At 35.5% G+C, this 22,164-nt stretch overlaps 1 pseudogene; it reads left to right on the forward strand.

Moving 5' to 3' along the window:
* The first annotated feature begins 450 nt into the window (after positions 1 to 450).
* Positions 451 to 20,970, forward strand: LOC149545558 (disease resistance protein Roq1-like; annotated as a pseudogene).
* Positions 20,971 to 22,164: the final 1,194 nt, after the last annotated feature.

Raw genomic sequence — 22,164 nt, forward strand, 5'->3', positions numbered from 1 at the left:
AAGGAAAGAAATCTGTGAGACCATTCGTCTTGTCACGCCCCTCTATACAAGAATCTTATGTGTAGATTACATTGGCGTTCTTGACTTCATCATTTCAACGACTTATTTGGCACAAAAATAATAATAATAATAATAAATTTTAAAAAAACAGCTATGCAGATAAGCAATACTCTCGAGGAAATTGCTCTGCAATCATAGAACAACATTCAATTCAAGTTTTCCTGTATGCGGACGCGGTTTGAGCCTGTCAATTGCATGTGCCATGTGAGATGGTAGCGTAACTTTTGGATCAAGAAACGCCCAACATGGACGCAGTCAATAGAGTAGGAGAAACCGCGTAATAATAATTTAAAAATGTACGCTTGATTTTTGTCTTCTCACGCGTCGGTACATTATTTATACCCATTTGCTCAGGAATTCACATTGCTCTTCGTCAAAATAACAGCTAGTTTCTATCCCTTTTCTGTCTCTATTACATAGCTTTTCTTGCAGGCTAATTGTTTCCCCATTTTGGTAGAACACAGCAATGGAGATGAGCAATGCGTTTGAGGAAATTGCCCCGGCATGTAGTACATCATCCTCATCAAGGAAAGTTCCCTACGATGTATTCATCAATCATCGTGGTATTGACACCAAACACACGCTGGCCTCTTCTATCTACACTTCTCTGCAGAGTATGGGACTCCATGTTTTTCTGGATGCAAATGAGATTGATCCGGGCGATTTCATACCAAGTGAAATACAAGAGGCCATGAATAGCTCCTTCCTTCACATTGCAATTATTTCACCCCACTATGCAGATTCCGCATGGTGTTTGGCTGAGTTGTCATTTATGCTCAAAACCTCCACCACAATCATTCCTGTCTTCTTCAATGTTGAGCCCAGCGATGTCCGCAATGTGAAAGGGGTATTTGCTGATGCATTTGCTGAGTATGAAAGGAAGAATAGATATACGCCTCAAAAGTTGCAGGAATGGAAATGGGCGCTCTACAACATTTCATTTCATTCTGGCCAAATCGTCAACGATAAGGAGTGATGTTAGGAACCTGTGTGTTCCTTCTGTTTATTTTGTTAGAGTAGAGTTGTTGGACGCATATGCTTTGTAAGTCGTCCCGTGAGTTTATTTTATTATCCCACATGCATAGGTAGTATTACTTTTCTAGATCGTACCCAGTATATAAGAATAGGTTGAGGCCCTTGATGGGCACGGACGAATTTATTGTATTGAGCTTGCTCAAAGGAGGTTACCCCCTCGAAGTGGCCTGCGATCAGTAGATTTATTCTGAGTTCTGCTATCACTTTGTATTCTGTTATTTCGAGCATTCTCACGATATTGCTATAAGGAGGTTCTTCTCATCTGGTATCAGAGCACTCTCTTGGGCTCGCTGGGTGGAAATTACATCAAATTTTTTTCTGTCGTGGCCTTCAGGTTCCTCTCACTTCTAATATCTCTTGTTATTGCAATAACTCTTTTCAGTTGTTCTGTCTATGAGTGAATTTTTCTAAGTCGACTGTCCCTAAATCCCCAAATTTTACATATCAAAGCCCTAAATCCCTCATTTATCTAATTTTAGGGTTTGCCCTATCTTTTTCACCTCTCATCCAATCGCCACCAAACTGAGCCACAAGATTCAATTCCTCATTTTGCTCCCTTATCCCTCTTGGACTGTTCGCCTCATTTCGCCTCCCTACCCTTGAAACCCTCATTTTTCTTTTTCCCTTGTCCCTAGATAGTCTCCCACCACCCGTCGAACACCCATTTCCTATATGAGTTTTACCCAAATCCAAGTTTGCCGTAACTAAAAAAGTTTTTGTTTCTCATCTTCTACCCATTTCAAAAAAAAAAAAAAAAAAAAAAAAAAAAAAAAAAACCTTGTTTTATGGTTGTTACGCGTACAGGAGCAAAAATCATGGAAGAGGAAATTGCATCCCTCAAAACCAGACTTCAAGATCTGGATGACAAAATTCTGGGTCTTAACTTTCAGCAGTTAGCCATGAGCCGAAACCATTCAGGAGATACTGGGTCCTCTTCTGGCAATTTCCGTGGACCGAAGCTTGATTTTCCACGCTTCGATGGTTCTGATCCGACTGGATGGATCTATAGGGCAGAGCAGTATTTCAGCTTGCATAATACTTTGGATAACCACAAAGTCTCCCTTGCATCTTTTCATTTGGAACATGAAGCTCTTCAATGGTTCCGTTGGTACATCAAGGCTAATGTAGGCCCAACGTGGAGCGAATTGTGCGCCCTCATTTTGGAGCGCTTTGGCCCTAGTTCCTTTGATGATTTCACAGGAGCACTCACTAAACTGCGTCAAACAGGCACTGTAAGAGAATACCAGACAGAGTTTGAAAAATTAGCTAATCACACAGAGGGCTTGTCTGATGAATTCTTCCGTAGTTGTTTTGTCAGTGGTCTGAAGGATGCACTTCGCTCAGAAGTCAAAATGTTTCGACCTACTACAATGATGGAAGCCCTTGGGTTGGCTAAGTTAGCGGAAGACAAGATTAGTGCTCTACAACGCTCCAGATCTAATTTTGTTCCATTCAGAAATACAGGTTCTCACAACCCTCCAGTCATACCAGCTCCCAGAACTACTCCGATCAAGCACTTGTCTGAAACAGAGATGCGAGTTAGGCGAGACAAAGGGCTTTGTTATAATTGTGATGAGAAATGGTCTCGGGGCCATAGATGTGTTCAGCAAAAGCTCTATCTCTTGGATGTGGATTCTCCACCGGAACTGGAAGAATATGTAGATGCTCAGGAAACAGTGGATGCTGAGGTTGAGCCTCACCAGCCTGAACCTCCTTCCCCAGAAGCTCCACCAGAGATATCTGTCCATGCTTTGGCAGGAGTCACTACTCCACAAACCATGCGGGTCCAGGGTTTCTTCAAGAAGATCCCTCTTACTATACTCATTGATTCTGGTAGCACTCATAACTTCATTGATCCACGAATAGCCAAACAGGCTGATTGCTTTATCCATCCCTGCTCTAGCTTTGAAGTCATGATTGCCAATGGGGGCACTTTACCTTGTAAAGGGAAATGTCGCAATGTGCGTCTCTCTATTGGAGATTATAACATGCGCTCTGACATGTTTGCCTTACCCTTAGGTGGCTGTGATGTAGTTTTGGGTGCCCAATGGTTACGCACTCTTGGCCCCATTCTCTGGGATTTTGCTGAACTTTGGATGCAGTTTTCAGCCGAGGGGCACCAACACACTTTGAAAGGCTTACAACCAGGGTCTCTCAGCATCATCAGTTCACACCGTATGGAAAAACTTCTTAAGAAGAATTCACATGGTGTCATCGCTCAGCTCCATTCCATTCAGATGCAGCCATCAGCAGTCTCTAGCACTCCTGTCGATCTCCAACACATTTTGGACAAGTATTCTGGTATATTTGCTGAACCTGTGGGATTACCTCCTTCTCGTCCAGAGGACCACCGTATTCAGCTCCTTCCTGGCAGTGTTCCGCCCAACATCAGGCCCTACCGCTACCCATTTCATCAGAAGACCGAAATCGAGATACTTGTCCGTGACTTACTGAAGCAAGGTATTATTCGCCCTAGTACCAGTTCCTTTTCTTCTCCAGTTCTGCTTGTTCGCAAAAAAGATGGGTCATGGCGACTCTGCATTGATTTCCGAGCACTTAATCATCTCACTATAAAGGACAAGTTTCCCATTCCAGTTGTTGATGAACTTCTTGATGAACTTCATGGGGCTCATTTTTTCTCCAAGTTAGATCTTCGTTCTGGGTATCATCAAATTCGGGTTAATGAGGAGGATATACCTAAAACTGCCTTCCGCACACATGATGGTCACTATGAATTTTTAGTCATGCCCTTTGGCCTCACGAATGCTCCTTCAACATTTCAGGCAGTGATGAATAACATATTTCGACCATACCTCCGAAAATTCATTCTGGTCTTCTTTGATGATATCCTCATATATAGCAAAACTTGGGCTGAGCATCTCCATCATCTGGAGCTTGTCTTGCAACTTCTCTCTGATCATCAACTCTGTGCAAAACTATCTAAATGTGTGTTTGGCCAGGAGGAAGTGGAGTATCTCGGGCATATTGTTGCACACCATGGAGTGCGGGTGGATCCTACAAAAATAGATGCCATGAAAACTTGGCCGCATCCTAAAACTCTCAAGAGCCTTCGGGGTTTTTTGGGGTTGACTGGCTACTACCGCAAGTTTGTCAAAGATTACGGGAAAATTGCAGCACCATTGACAGCTCTGTTAAAAAAGGATGCCTTCTCCTGGACCCCTGTTGCTGAGACTGCATTTGAACAACTGAAACAGGCTATGTGCAGTACACCTGTTCTCGCGATGCCAGATTTTTCCAAACCCTTCACTATTGAGAGTGATGCTTGCGGCAATGGATTGGGTGCTGTTCTCCTGCAAGATGACCATCCTATTGCGTTCACTAGCAAAGCCCTCTCTGGTAAGAATCTAGCCCTCTCTACTTATGAAAAAGAAATGATGGCTATTTTGCATGCTGTACAGAAGTGGCGGCCATACCTTTTAGGGAGTCATTTTTGCATCAGAACCGATCACCAAAGTCTGAAATACTTCCTGGAACAACGGGTATCCTCTCCTACACAACAGAAATGGGTCAGCAAACTCATGGGGTATGATTATGAGATCACCTACAAGAAGGGTAAGGAGAATATTGTGGCAGATGCTCTTTCTCGCACATTTGATAATCAAGCTTCCCTTTCCGCTATTTCTAAGCCCATTCCCAATTGGTTAGCGTCTGTTCAGCAGGGCTATGACAGTGACTCTTCTTTATCTCAAATCATTCACCAGCTAGCCAATAATCCTTCTGCTATCCCACATTACTCTTGGGATGGTGCTTCTCTGCGATACAAGGGTCGGCTAGTGCTTCCTCAGAACCCAGCTCTACATCAAGCTATTTTTTATGAACTCCATGCTTCTCCTTCAGCAGGGCACTCAGGCTTCCTCAAAACTTATGAGCGAGCAAGGAGAAACTTCTTTTGGAAAGGAATGAAACAGACGATTCAACAGATGGTGGCTGAATGTGATACTTGCCAACGCCACAAGGGTGAAACGACCCTCCTTCCTGGCTTGCTCGAACCATTGCCCATCCCTACACGGATTTGGACTGATATTTCTATGGATTTCATTGAAGGGCTTCCTAAATCCGGTGGCAAGACAGTGATCTTGGTTGTGGTTGATCGTCTCTCGAAATATAGTCATTTTTGTGCCCTCAGCCACCCCTATACTGCCTCCTCTGTTGCACAAATCTTCATGGACCAGATATTTCGTCTTCATGGACTCCCTTCTTCCATTGTCTCTGATCGTGATGCAACTTTTACCAGTCATTTTTGGACTGAACTGTTTCAGAAAACTGGCACCAAACTGAAGATGAGTTCGGGCTATCACCCACAAACTGATGGTCAAACGGAAATTGTCAATAAATGCTTGGAAACTTATCTTCGTTGCTTCACTTCCGAACAGCAACATCAGTGGGCCAAGTGGCTCCCTTTAGCTGAATGGTGGTACAATACCTCTTACCACACTGCCTCTAAAATGACTCCATATGAAGCAGTCTATGGTCAGGCACCTCCAGTGCTCCTTCCCTACACTCCCAACAGCTCACCAGTCCAGGCAGTTGACATAGTTCTCCGCAGCAGGGATCAGATTCTTCGTACCTTACAGGATAATCTTCACATGGCCCGTAATCGGATGAAACAGCAAGCAGATCAACACCGTTCTGAGCGCTCATTTCAAGTTGGGGATATGGTTTTTCTTCGTCTACAGCCATACAAACAATCCTCCCTAAAGCTGAAAGGGCGTCATAAGCTGGCCCCAAAATTTTATGGGCCTTATCAGGTTCTGCAGAAGATTGGTTCAGTTGCTTATAAACTGGAACTTCCTCCTTCTTCCCGCATTCATCCAGTTTTTCATGTTTCTTGTCTAAAGAAAGTTCTGGGTACCACTGTCAGAGCACAAACTACTCTCCCTGAAATGGATACGGAAGGATCCATTATCCTAGAGCCGGTGGCAATCATTGACCAGCGCACTCGCCAGCTTCGCTCTCGCTCCATCTCTGAGGTCTTGATTCAGTGGCATGGCATGCAACCAGAGGATGCTACCTGGGAACCCCTTCTTCAGATTCAACAACAATTTCCACACCTTAAGCTTTGAGGACAAAGCTTTTTTCTAAGGGAGAGGGGATGTTAGGAACCTGTGTGTTCCTTCTGTTTATTTTGTTAGAGTAGAGTTGTTGGACGCATATGCTTTGTAAGTCGTCCCGTGAGTTTATTTTATTATCCCACATGCATAGGTAGTATTACTTTTCTAGATCGTACCCAGTATATAAGAATAGGTTGAGGCCCTTGATGGGCACGGACGAATTTATTGTATTGAGCTTGCTCAAAGGAGGTTACCCCCTCGAAGTGGCCTGCGATCAGTAGATTTATTCTGAGTTCTGCTATCACTTTGTATTCTGTTATTTCGAGCATTCTCACGATATTGCTATAAGGAGGTTCTTCTCAAGTGAGTACCAATCTCTACCTCTCTTTTTCCCTATCAGATGAATTTATAACAAACATTTGTTTATATTAAAATTATATAATTTTAGTATAATCTATGATTTCAAGAAAAGGAATATGACAAAAATATGATTATTAGGGCTATCTCAATGGAAAATTATAAGTTTCAATATAGGAGAAAGTTTGAGAGAGGATTTTGTGACAATCTAATGGTTGTAAGCTTCTAGAGGCTATATAAATCTTAGCTTGTGTGTATATATATAAAATTGTTCATAATTATATCACCAACGAATCTAATCGATTATCATTCTTGAATCCAATTGAAAATATCATAAGTGTCAAGCATAATATTGATCTACATTTACAAATTATTACTAGCTAATTATTCTTATTTCATGTTCCATACATAATCTCAATTGAGCATTCATTATCAATTATTTAGACTAGATATTTATTTGTACAATATTAAATCATATTATAGTTGATAAACATTGGTGTTTGTAAAGTTATAAATTATGCATAAACCCTAATTAGTGATCGGGTATCTAAAGTGAAATCAAAAGGCACATTTGAATCAGATTACTAAAAACAAATATGTATTCTCTCTTGAGATTACAATCACATTCCATTCTTTATAAAGTTGATGTAATCAAATTTGAGGATCATCTTGAAATAAAATAAATTAGAACTAGAGAATGATCCTAGAGAACCCAAAGGATTGAGAACAATGAAAAGGCTATGAAACTCATAGTAGATGCAGTTAGGTACCATATCGCACCTATCTTATCAAAATAAAATATTACATACCTAATGTTTAAATCCCTTGAAAGTACATTTGAAATAAAAAATGGTAGTAGAATCCTTGGTCTAAAGAGGCAACATAATCATGTAAAAATGAACAAGGGTGAATCTGTCACTATATATTTCATGAGAATCATTGCACTAAGAGATCAACTATTAATAGCTAGAAATCAAATTGATAAAAATAAATTAACATTAATAGCTCTAGGTGGGCTACTAACTTTGTGGGAGTTAATTTATTCAAGGAATAAGTACAAGGTCAAAAATCCCTGAATTTGATAGGTTGAGAATAGATTGCTAAAAAGAAGAATCTATACTAGTCACTAGAGTAAATAATCAAAAACCCATAGATGAGGATATTCATGTATTAAAGATGGATTCTCATAAGAAAGGTAAGAAGAAAAATTTTAAAAGAAAGAAGAATAGTTATGGAAAGGGATCATCCAAGGAGAGGAAAGGCATTTTCTAAATACAATGTTTAATATGTAATCCATATCAACATTATGCAATCAAGTGCCCTAATAGAACAAATCAACAAGCCTCTTTCACAAATGTTGGAAAAGTTAACATAAATCCTAATTCAAAGAGCTTGTTCTCTAATCTATCCCATAAAAGAGAATGCAAAGGGTGTGCCCTAGGAAAGAATAGAAAAGGGGACTTTCCTAAATATTATTAGTAAAATTAAAAATGTATTAGGTTTAGTTTACTCTAACTTATGTGGACCCATGTATGTACCCTCCATGAAAGGTTTCTTGTATTATGTAATATTTGTAGATGATTTTTGTAGAAGGGCCTAGATATATTTTCTTAAGTGTAAAGAGTTGGAGAAAATCTGTAAAGGAATTTGGAATTTCAAATCTTTTATAGAAAAATTGACCAGGAAGAAAATTGAACTATAAAGAATGGATAATGGGAAGGACTAGACATTTTAGAAATTTTTAAGGAATTTTATATAAATGTTGAGATTGAGAGGGAGTTTATGGTATACTATAATCCACAATAAAATGGTGTTGCTGAGAAAGATAATAGAGCTATTGTAGAAGATGCTAAAGCAATATTTTACAAGAAAAACATAGGATCTCTATTTTGGGTTGAAGCCTCTAGGACAATTATCCATATTCAAAATAGATGTCCCCACTCACATCTAGATATAAAAAACTCCCAAAGAAGCATTCATGAGTATAAAACTTGACATAAGCCACTTAAGGTTTTTTGGTTTCACTGTGTACATTCATATGCCTAAAGAAAAGAATTCTAAATTAGAACCCACTAGAAAGAAAGGGATAGAAACAATTTGAACTTAGTAGAGATTTCATCTTTGAGGAAGACATTGCTTTCAAAATATCCAAGAGTTCTCATGAGCTAGAAATTCAATATTCTCCTAAAGACACAGAGGAGGATATTGATCTTAAGATTCATAGTGAGTCTCTTGAAGAAACCATAAATAAAAACTAGTCTTCTCTAGTATTAGAACTTAACAAAAAGAGATCACTTTGGGCTAGAAAAATGATCTAGGGAGATGAGACTTATCCAGCACATAAATGGACTTTTGGAGAATGTAAGAAACCCTGTAGACTCTCTAGCTTTGCTTCCCTACTAAGTGATATCATTAATTAAGGACCAACTAATGTTACTGAAGCTCTCAAACACTGATGTAGGAATATTTGAGGTCCCTGAAGATTCTAGCATTTTGGTGGAGTTTTTGCGCACCTATTTGGGTTTTGGTTAATTATTTTTGATGTATTTAATAAATGTCGTAAGCCTTTTAAGGCTTTTGGTATTTAATTACTGTTGGAGGCTGACTTGTGGTTTAACATGTATTTAATGTAAAGGTTATTTAATTTGTAGCTTACTAGAATGACTTGTGGCTTAGTTGGGTATAAGGAAGGGGTCTTATAGAGTCTTTAGGCATTCAAGAGGAGGAGGAGGAGGAGGAGTGAGTCTAGAGAGTAGTTGAAGAGCATGTTTTTCTTGAGTATGTGGACAGAGCATCGAATGTGAGACAATTTACAGTAGGATTATGGTGGAGTTGAAAGTTTGTGAGAAGAGCTAGTAGTTGAGGCTTGGGAAACAAGGAGATTGCTTGGCAAGCTTGCGAGAAAAAGTTTAGGTCTTCCTTGGAGGTTTCTACTAGAGTGCAGATCTAGACTAGCTAGGATTTGGATTGGATCTTGGGGGATCTTGCAAAACTATTACTAGCTTTGTATTTGGCTATAACCAGGAAGGCCTTACAGCTTGGCACATTGCATGTAATCAATTATTTTAAGAATAAAGAGTTGTGATTTGGTGTCAGATCTTGCATCATTGTTGTGTTTTCACTATGTGGTTATTTGTTTGGGGCTAGGACATCTCCTTTGGGGATTCTCCTACTATGCACTGCATTAGATGGTTTTAGAGAGAAGGTTTTCCTGAGCATGTAGATAGATCACTAAAGCTAAGGTAGTTTCCACCAGGACCTTCTATTGAAAGAAGTTAACCTGAGAAGATCTTGATTTAGTGGTGGATTGGTCTCTTTAGAGTCCTAGATATACTAGTTGTGAGGTGGCAGATCATGGTTCTGACTTACAATTGTAGAGGACTTGTAGATGGATCGATGGATTCAAAGATGGAAGATTGATCTTATTGAGGCATGATCGTAGAGAGCTTGTGTAGTGCATATCTATGTTTTTAGACTTTTGAATTCATTCCTGATTGTTCGTGCAAGGTGGCAAGTTGTGATTTGACTTACAAACAATTTGGGTTTATCACAAGGAGCATGCAAAGGATTCATTACAAAGGGTTTGTGAAGATCTTGGAACATGGCTCTGAGAGGATTGGACCATAAGGTGACTGCAAATATCCATGATGTGGTGGAAAGGATGTTTTCTAAGATGTATGTTCAGTTTGAAGCTAGTTTGGTTGATCGAGGTAAGGAAGTGTCTGCTCAGTTTGAAGCTAGATTGACTAATTGAGTTAAGGATGAGATGAGGAGGAAATTCTATAGATGTTTATGGAGTTGAAGTCTATCAATCTAGAAGAGAGTTATTTAGCCAATTAAAAGACTTGTTCAAGAGAGAAGAGGACATGGCAAGGTCGAGGTGAAAGAGATTTTGTTGATCAGGTTGTGGAGTCTGATGTAAAACCTGGAGAGAAACTTGAGGTTGTTGCTAAGGATATTCCTAACCTTGTTGATGTTGGGATGGAGACTAGTTTTCTTGACCAGTCAATTGAGACTGATATGGAGATTGTAGAGCACCTAATCATGGATTATCTGATTGTTGTTGGAGGTGAGTTGTGTGTTGCAGAGCATCTTGTTGTAAGCAATGAGATTGCTAGTATTGAGAGTTTGGCATATGTTAATGTGAAGTTACATATTGTTTCTAATGTGTATTTGGTCTTGGATTTACATGTTGTCAGTAGGGATGTGGAGTTGGATGCACTTGTTACTAATATGGATGGATGTGATAAGTTGCATGTTGATTGTTTAGTAGTGATTTAGATGCTTATGATGTTTGGGTGGTTGAAGCAGATCTAGATGATTTACATTTTGGTTTTCTTGGTCATGTTGGAGTGGAAGCCTTTGGTGAAGATGAAGATGGTTGTGGATTTTCATTGGGCATCAAAGTGTGCGATAAACTTTTCTTTGTACCCTGGGAGTTTGATGCAGGGGCATTTGAGGTCCCCGAAGATTTTGGCATTTTGGTGCAATTTGTGTGGACCTATTTGGATCTTGGTTAATTATTTTTGATGTATTTAATATATTTTGTAAGTCTTTTAAGGAATTTTGTATTTAATTAATGTTGGTGGCTGACTTGTGGCTCAACATGTATTTAATGTAAGGGTTATTTAATCTATAGCTTACTAGGTGGACTTGTGGCTTAGTTGGGTATAAGTAAGGGGTCTTGTGGAGTCTTTAGGAATTCATTCAAAGGAGGAGGAGGAGTGATCTTGAAGAGTAGCTAAAGAGCAAGTTTTTCCTGAGTTTGTAGACAAAGTGCCAAATTTGAGGCAGTTTATAGTAGGATTGTGGTGGAGTTGCAAGTTTCTAAGTAGAGCTAGTAGTTGAGGCTTGGGAAACAAGGAGATTTCTTGGTGGACTTGCAAGCACAAGTTTAGATCTTCCTTGGAGGTTTCTACCAGAGTGTGGATTTGGACTAGCTAGGTTTGGATTGGATCTTGAGGGATCTTGTAGAACTATTACTTGCTTTGTATTTGGATGTAACCGGGAAGGCCTTACAACTTGGCACATTACATGTAATTAGTTATTTTATAAATAAAGAGTTGTGATTTGGTATCAGATCTTGCATTGTTGTTATGTTTCTATTGTGTGTTTATTTGTTGGGGGCTACGACATCTGCTTTGGGGATTCTTGTATCTTTCACTACATCAAACATCAAGTATCCAGAAAGATTCTATGCTAGAAGATTATCAATCTATTGGAAAAATTATGTGTGGGATATAGTAGCAAGTCCAAAAGAGAAATGTGTTGTCTTTTCCAAATGGATCTGCCAAATCAAACATGATGCAAAGGATGGTATAGAGAAAATAAATCTCATTTTGTTGCCCAATAATTCTCACAAAGGAAGGGTATTTATTATGAAGAAATAGTTACACATGTTTCTTGTAACACTTTGATAAGAGAAATCATAGCTATAGCAATACATTAAAGTATTAAGATCCATCAAGTGGATGTAAAAATTGCATTCTTGAATGGGACTATTGAAAAAGAAGTCCTTTTAGAGATACCTAAAAAAAATTTGATAGATATTGTGGATTCACATGTCTATAGCTTGAAGAAATCCTTATATGGACTTAAATAGGCCCCCTAAAGCTTGGTATGAAAGGATTGATTGCTATCTTATGGGAGTAGGATTTTCCAAGAATGATGTAGATCTAAATCTCTATTTTAAGGTCATTAATGTTGATATGTTAATACTTATTTTATATGTTGATGGCCTTCTAATCACATGAGAAGACCACCTTATCACTTAATGTAAGAAGGGCATGGCCCTAGAATTTGACATGAATGACTAATGTTTTTTATTACTTATTTGGTTTGGAAGTCTGGCAGAAATAAAATGGTATCACTCTCAATCAAGGAAAGTATACTACTAATATTTTGAAGAGGTTTGGAATTTTGGACTATACACTCATGTCTACACCTATGGAAACTAACTTTACACAAATTTAAGGAAGAAACAATAGAATCAAAATTTGCAAATCCTACTCTCTATAGATAGATAATTGGATCATTGATGTATCTAGTTAACATAAGACCATATATATGTTATGCAATGAATTCTCTAAGCCAGTTTATGTGTGAACCAAAGGAGATACACCTTGTTATTTTAAAGAAAATATTGAGATACCTTAAAAAGGTACTATTGGACATGGTCTTAAATACAAAAAAGTAGACATAGATATACATTAACACTCTGATTTAGATTGGGATAGAAGTGCAATTGATTCAAAATGTACATTAGGAAGTTTCTTTAGTTTAGGGTCAGCTATGATATCTTGGCTTAGCAAGAAGAGGTCTTTAGTGGGACAAAGATCAATAGAATCCAAGCACTTTTCAACCTTTAAGGGAGAAATAAAAGTAGTATCACTCTAAAAATTTCTTATGGGATTATTTGGTGAACCCTTGAATCCTACTATCATCCACTATGATAATTAGAGTTGTATTAATATTTCAATGAATCTAACTTGTTCCATGATACATCAAAACATATAGATATTTCTTACCACTATGTCAGAGACATGGTAAAAAGGAACACGATTCTATTTGAGTATATGAGTACAAGTAATTAGACAAAAGACATTCTGACAAAGCTTCTCACTAGAGTGAAAGTTGAACTCCTTAGGAAAAACTTGCTATGGTTGAATGTAAATCATATATATAGTGTATAATGATATATATGCATGTATATTTAATTTTTCATAATTATATTACCAATTGATCTAATTGATTATCATTCATGCACCCAATTGAAAACATTATAAGTGTCAATTATAATATTGATTTGCATTTAGAGATTAAAACTTACAAATTATTGTTATTTCATGTTTGACACATACACTAGATTGGCCATTGATTGATGATTCAGATTGGATATTTGTTTGTGCTATAGTATATCATATCATACTTTATAAACATTGGTTTTGTTAAGTCATAACTTATGCATAAACCTCAATTAGTAATCAGGAATCTAAACTAAAGTGAAAAAGCATATTTACATAGGCATTCCTTGGATGGACATGCCTCCACTTTGTGGATACATGTCTTCTCATGGAACATGCCTCTTCCTTGAATAATTATTGCAAATCTAGTCTCCAAAGATGGGCACAAAAAAATTTAGTATTTTCCTCTTGGAAATCGAGAAACATAAAATTAGATTCAAACTTTAGAGATAATAATCAGTATTTTTTAATTTTTATTTAGCATCATTTCTAGATTTGACAAGAGAAAGATTATCCATATTCTAATTACAACATGTAGATAAGGTACAATGATTAGTAAGAATTACATTCTAAAAATTGAAAAGACACAGATAGTTTAAATCTTAAATAAATTTAATCCTCTTTAACATAAACCACTCTACTAGAAGTGCACATAGCTTTATATAATAAAAGTAATTAAAGATTATAGAATGAAAAATGGTTAGTATCAATGTTGTTTTCAACGATAAGGGTATTTAAAATATTTGCATGATAATTTTTGCTAGTTCTTGTAGCATGTGAGGGTTAATTTCTCAACATTTTTTCCCTTTTGACCTTATATGAGTTGAGTCATATTAAATTTTAGTAATGGATTACATATGGAGGTTAGATTAGAGGAATGTGAAAAATCATCCTACACTAAATTGAAAAATCTTCAAAGGAAAAATGGATACACAATGTGCATAAGAGCTAAGAGATAACAAACTAGGTCTTCATGGGAATTTTTTTTTGGAATAATAATTGTAGAGTATTTTGTAAGATAAATTTTTTGTTATGTTTAATGTAATTCAACTAGTTGTGGGGAAACATTTATTCCCCAACACATCAATAATAGATGAATATAAGTGTCCCATTGATATTTATTTCTAATTTCCTAGATATGGGTGAGTCCAAGGATGACAATAATATTGTAGCCATTTTCTTAATTTGGCCATGGTGGAGATTCAAGATAAGTAAAATAATAGATATTGTCATTTTTTTCTTAGGATTTCATCATAGAACAAAGACAAGAATCACTTGTATTGCCCTATACAATAGATATTGGGTGTTATTTATGAAGACTTTAGATTGGGGAGGTAGCCTCAAATATAATGGAGTTAGATTGTTTATTTGTAATTGATATCAAGAGATTGGAGTTATTGAATATGGATATATTATAGACATAAATCTAAATAGCTTTTTGTGATGTGTAGCATGGGTTGATAAAAGAAATATGTTTTATCGCTATAATAATAATTTTTATGTAGTCCAATTGTGCTCTCTTTTCTTGTAGTTCTAAATAGAATATTCTTAGGCCTTCTATTTGTTTTCAAATATTTTAAAGTTATAAACCACTTCTATTTTGTAGATATATAGGTAAATGTTTGGTTTTTTTACTCTTGCTAATAAGCTTAGATTATCATTTAGCTACATTATCATTATAGAAATTACACCCAATTTAGATAACAAGAATACAAAACTGGGTAGGAATGGAAGGATGATGTGAAAAATAGGGAGAGGTGGGGAACTATTGTAAAGGGTGAGAGGAATTGAAAATTAAGGTTAAAAGGAGTGGAAAATAAAGATTATAAGATAGAAAAAAAAAAAAAATAAAGGACACATATGCATTTCCTTTTATATTTAGTTGGCACCATGCATTCTAGAGGAAGGGTACAAGTTATAGTGACGGCATAGGGGTAGATTTTATAATGGCTTCATTCTGGATCTTAAGTTTCATTCTAGGCTATTTTTTGGGTTTTCATATAGGTCACTAAAGTGAAGGTCAAAGAGGGTTAGTTGTAGGATGATTTTTCCAAGAGTATAGTTATTTAGATTAGTTTGGATCGTATTCACAATAGGTTTGAAAGAAGGAATAATAGTAAAATGCATAATGTGAATGATATGGGTGTTCATAAAGGAAGATATGTTGACATTGGAAGGATGTAAATAAATATGATAGAATTTTTGTTTTGTATAGCACTCATAAACTCAAAATGTGTTATAACATCATGTAGATGTAGAGAAAAGCTATTTATTTTTAAGAATCAATGTAAGGTTGTTTGAACTCAAAAATAGCCTAATGTTTATGATGGATTCATGATGTACCAATGAACCACACACACACACACACACACACACACACACACACCCACACCCACACACACACCCACACCCACACCCACACACAAACACACACACACATACTATATATATTTGTGTGTGTGTGTGTGTGTACATATTTATGTATGTATGTAAACATGCATGCACATATGTATATATATATATATATATATATATATATATGTGTGTGTGTGTGTGTGTGTGTGTGTGTGTGTGTGTGTGTGTGTGTGTGTGTGTGTGTGTGTGTGTGTGTGTGTGTACATATATATGTTGTACACACACATATATGCATCTTTGGTTTCCTTTGAGTAGATTAAGCTAGGAGATTTTCCTTTCTACATTTATCATTGTGTGTTTCATTCAATGTCATATGTTAGAAGGTTTTCCATATATCTATGATTATATCTAAGGGGCATATTTAGAAGAATAATGTAATAAGGTGGAGAATTTTGGCATACCTATTTCCTGTTATATAGGTTTAACTAAGATGTCCATCAAAGAAACACAAATAGGGATATGCTTCATGGTTATGAAAGGACTAAGAAGCCTTGTAAGAGTTAATATAAGAACAATGCAAAGCTATATAATAGAACAATCATGTGTGAAGTGTATATCCCTAATATTCATGATTAAAGCATTCAATAGTATTTTAATTAATCAATGACATAGAAATTTATAGAAAGAATATTCTTGGACGTTAGGTATTTGATACAAGTTAGAGTAGAAAATTATGGATAGGAGAGAGTATTGAAGAAAAATAATAATAATAAATTTATAAATAATGATTATCTCTAGCTTCTCTTGTTAGTAACAACACTCCATTAGAGCTATAGGGCCTTAACTCTTGATAGATCCAACATGTAGTCCATTTTTTCTCTAACCAACCATTAAAATTTCATTCAAAGTTATTAAAAAAATCTAAAATATTCTCTAAAACTTGTGCATGTCAACAAGACCAATGTATTACATACCTAAAAATAGTTAAGTGATCCAACAAAGTCTCCTAATATATTTAAATGTATCTAAAAGTAGAAAGTTAAGATTTTAATTTTACCTCAAAAAAATTTAACAGTTTAGTGAAAAGTTGTTTGAATTAACAAACTTCAAATGAGGTGTGTATATTTACCAAATTATATATTTCCATATTTTTACTATTTATTATTTTTCCCATGAAATATGGTTTATCATTTTTATCACTTTTCGTCAATCTACTTTTCTTATGATTGTAAGAAAATTGTACTCATCAAATATGTAATAGAATCATGCATAAAGTATTTATTTTTTCAATATAGTAAAATTCACATAAAATTATTGAAATATTGTTATACTCTTTAAATACCTATTGCTCTTAAAATTGTTAGAATATCAAGTTTTGTAGCCATACAAACATAATACATATCTAAATGATATTTCAAGTAGCAATGTACATTAAATAAATTTTAGTATATTATATTTTTTTATTTTCTCATAATATTTCTAAATTTTTAATTATCTAAATGAAATCATAACCAATATATGTTATATAAGAAGGGAATAACTCTAGCATGAAATACATTAACTACATAAAATATAGTGATTATTACAAATAATGTTTCAATATATGATAGTCTTATATAAAAGATTTTTATCATTTCAAATGAATGTTTTTAAAAAGTTATCCTTAGGTGCTATTTTCCTATTATTGTACTACTATCATTTATATTTTTTGTATGTAGCATAAATCTAAATTCTCAATATATATTTTTGTTTACAATCTATTCACATTTCTTTATAGAATATAATAGCTAAAATATAGAAAACAAATTAATTAAGTATTAGCTTTAATTTATTATTCAATTAAATAAAATTGAACTAAGATTTTTTTCATTGTTTTCTCTCTTGTAGTGATGAAGAAAGGTTGTTGAAGAGTATTATAAATTCTGTGATGAAGCACATGAAAAAAATGGTACAATTGGAGGTGGCCAAATATCCAGTGGGTTTTGATGAGACAATGTATGACTTTGAAAGAAGAGTATTTGATCCATCCAAAAAAGTACAAGTTGTGGGAATTGTTGGCATAGGGGGTTCTGGGAAAACAACACTTGCAAAAGAAATCTATAATAGAAAAGTACCTTCTATAGACAAGCATAGCTTTCTCTTTGATATTCGAGATGCATCATATAAGAATGATTTACGTAATAGACAAAAGAAGCTTATGGAAGACATTGGTATCAATGCTGATCCATTTGATAATGTAGAAGAAGGAAAAGGAATCCTTTAACGGTATATGAGATCTCTTCAAGTACTTATTATTTTAGATGATGTGGATCACTCAGAACAAATGGATGTTTTATTGCCATGTATCGACAATTTTAAACATGGTAGTTTAATTATTGTTACGAGTCGTGAATTGGGTGTTCTCAAATCATGGGGAATCTCCTCCATTTACCAAATGAAAGGATTGAATCTTAGACATGGTAGTGAAGTTTTATGTTGGCATGCTTTCTTACAACCTTCTCCTCCTACTGAATTTGAAGATCTTGTTGAAAAGTTTGTACAAATCTGTAATGGGTTGCCTTTATCCCTTAAAGTATTTGGAGGCCTACTTTTTCGAAAGTCTATAGAGTATTGGGATTCTCAGTTAGACAAAGCATCAAGAATTTTGCCTAATGCCATTAAAGAGAGGCTCAAAATAAGCTTCGATGCTCTAGATCAAGAGGAACAAGAAATTTTTTTGGATATAGCTTGTTTCTTCATAGGAGAAGAAAAAATTTTGGCCATTGCAGTCTGGGATGGGTCAGGATGGAGTGGTGTATATAGTTGGGAAGTGCTTGAGAATAAGTGTTTGGTCGAGGTGGATGAGAACGATCAGATCAGAATGCATGATCAGCTTAGGGATCTCGGAAGAGAAATTGCAAGGAGAAAGTCACCCTTCCGTGTTTGGTCAACACATCAAATCACAGACATTCAGCAATGGACCACGGTGAGCTTAATGCAATCTTTTATGTGCTCTTTAATGCTTAGCATGCTATCTTAGTTGTTTTAAAGCTTTTTAATTTTGCATTATCCATTCAGGGAAGAGTGCTAATTCGAGGGATTAAAGCAGCAACAGATGATTTCTATGAAAAGTGCCCATCCCATCATGGTACACCATTTGATGAGTGTATGGAGCTTGTCAGATGTTGTTCTACAAAGTTCAAGTGCCTTACACCTTCTATACTTGTTGTCAAAGGACAGAATTTTACAGAAGAATTAGCATCACTCTTACCAGCCCTCCTCTGGCTGCGATGGGTCAACTTTCCAGATATAGCTCTTCCATCGTGGCTTTTGTTGAATAATTTGAGAGTTTTAGAGCTTCCAAATGCTGTACAGTTAGAAGAATTGCGGAACGACACTATGGATGTAAGCATTTTTCTTTGCTTTATCAATGTTTGTAAAATCATATTTCTTGTTAGCTGTTTTATGACATTTTCATGGTTTCTCCTGAATCAAAATGCAACGTGACTGCAGCCTCCTTTAGAATTAAGAGAGCTGAATCTTAAAGATGTCAAAGGTTTCTTAAGATTTTCAAGGACAATAAGATGTCTCAAACGTTTGAAAAAGATTACTTTGGATCCCGGACCAACTATTTCAACACCAATGGCATACAATCCTATAGAAAGTCTTCCAGAAGAGTTTTGTCTACTTGAATCCCTAGAGCACATTCAGCTAAAAGCATGTAGTAAGATAACATCACTGCCTACTGAATTTGGCCTCTTGACAAACTTGCGACATCTAGATTTGAGCTACTGCAGAAAGCTGAAGCTGTTGCCTGATTCATTTAAGCAGCTGAAAAATCTGAAGCATATCAATTTCCATGGTTGCAAGGAGCTCACTATAACGTCAGTGAATAGTGACATTTTCCAAAATATGACAAAGCTGGAGACACTAGATTTTTCAGCATGTGAAAAATTACAGAACCTACCTCATCATACCACAAATCAGATATCGCTGAGGTATCTGAATGTGATAGGCACCAACTTAAAGGAATTACCAAGTAACATTGGTGAATTGGCCAATTTGGAGGAGCTGAACATACAGAGTGAATGCATGACAAGTTTGCCGACTTCTATCGTAAATCTGTCCTCTTTGACTACACTTCACATTAGCTCTAATGAATTGAAAATTTTACCTGAGTGTATGGGGCAGTTGTCTTCTTTGGCTAGTTTTGAGATTGTCAATTGTGAGCAATTAAGTACGTTGCCTGAGTCTATAGGTCAGTTGTCTTCTTTGAAGAATCTTCTTCTTGCTTATTGTGAGGAAATTGAATCTTTACCTGAGTCTATTGGTGATTTGTTGGCTTTAACTAGTCTTTCCTTTTTTTCCTGTGATGGACTAAAATCTTTACCTGAGGCTATCAGCCGTTTGTCCTCTTTGACTAGACTTCACATTTCCAGATGTCATAGACTACAAACTTTGCCCGAGTCTATGGATAATTTGTCTTCCTTGACTAGAATTCACATTTCTGATTGTCCTGAGTTGAAAACTCTACCAGAGTCTATGGGGCATTTATCCTCTCTGACTAATCTTGACATTATTAGTTGCCATAGATTAAAAACTTTACCTGAACCTATACGCCAATTGCCCTCCTTGATTAGTCTTAATATATTTAATTGTGACGGATTAAAAACATCAAAGTAGAGAGACTGCAGAGAACAGAGCTCTCAGCAACATGCAACATAATAGCAATCGGACCTTGCCTTCAAGCTGCAAAGGTATTAATAATAATCGTTAGATTCGTTGACTTATCATTATCTCTTGAGCATTTATTAGTCGTCCATAAGTTGTATATTTTTTGCAGGAATGGACATCCGAAAGTATAATATGAGCAAGGACAGAGCACAGTTGGGAATCAGTTATGAACTCTTCCGCCTTTGTTGATTCAACCATTGAGAAGATTGGTGAGTTTAGTATGTCTTGGTTGCTTGTAAATTGTATTGTGTTTGTAGAAATGGTCATACAATACAGTCTCAACTTTGATTCATCTAGTAATTCGTCTCCAATCGCAATCCTTGTATAGAACCACTCACAGAATGTTTTTAAGATGAACTATTATTATCTAAGATGTAATTTGAAGTATGATATTTTCAAGTGCAGAGCATTCTGTGAAATCAATTATGAAGTGTTTGATCTTTCCTGATAACACTTCGGTTGATTTGTGCAGGCAGATTGATAATTTCAGAAGTGGTAAGTCAGACATGTTGTTCAGGTGTTTTACACAACCTTCATTTATGATGGGCGATCATGTCAGATATCAGCAGGCTTTTGACAAATTACGATTATTTGTACTTTTCTCTATGTTTCACGTTATTTGGGAATGTGAATAGGCTGAATGTTAGCTATCGACAATAAGGGGTCTTAAAACATTACTGTTATAATCAAATGTAAATCTCATTGATTATAAAGGAAGTGTGAATTATTAATAGATTAAAAAATTATGATTGCAATTATTTTAAACAATTGTGAATAAGAATTGAGACATGTTTTTATATTTGCACAAGAATCGTTTGGATTAATTATTTGAATATGTTTTTTCTTTTTTTGTATAAACTAATTTATATAATTACTAGAAAGATTTTGTTGGTTCATGTAATTGTGAATTTAATGTGAACGTAAAAAAAAATGTAATATGTTAAGCGTAATTATTCTTGTGAATGAAGGATGGAGGATATTTTATTGAAGGTTAAAATTTAGAATTCTTAACATAGAAAAGTATAATCTTTGTCTATACATCTTCTCAAGATTGAAATAATCAGTATTTAACTTAGTTAGTGGATTCGCGTGTCGGATTTCGAATCTAGATTCGAGTTCGATCCAAATCCGGATCTATGTGTCGATCCAGACAGGATCCTCAATCCTGCCCGTGGATCGAGGATCCTGCTCGGATCTGCACAAATCCATGGTCAAAGCAGTAGCAAAAACTTAAAATAGTTGGCCCAACTCAAATTTTTAATGATTTTTTTGGTCTGAACCCTAAAAATGGCCCTTTAATTCATTATGCAAGTTCATTTTCTCTCACACTTGCAGTCTATTTTACTTTGTCATAGTTGCTAGTTTGAAGTAAAGTGCTTGGATTCAAAAGATAGTTTATAATCATGAAAATAGATCAATTATCAAGTATACTAGATTCATAGATGCATACTAAAATCATAGATTCATATAATGAAATGATTAAGCTTTAGAACTATGTATATTTCTCTTTTTTTGGTGAATATATATATATATATAGATAGATAGATAGATAGATAGATAGATAGATAGACACGACAGTACCAACTTGTTTTAGTCAAGATATATATATATATATATATATATATATATATATATATATATATGCACAAATCATAATTGGAGAAAAAAAATCCCAAATCCATGGATCCAATTCATGTGCTCAAATCAAATTCATTTCACAAATCGAAAACTAAGATATTTAATGAAGGATATCAAGTTTGATATTGTAGATGCATCCATCTTTTACTTTTTTAGTGTCTCATTTTTAAAGTTCAAATCTAGAAACTGAA

Source organism: Cupressus sempervirens, chromosome 7 (assembly GCF_028749045.1).
Source record: "Cupressus sempervirens isolate cs-2001-9-10 chromosome 7, ASM2874904v1, whole genome shotgun sequence".
Lineage (NCBI taxonomy): Eukaryota > Viridiplantae > Streptophyta > Pinopsida > Cupressales > Cupressaceae > Cupressus > Cupressus sempervirens.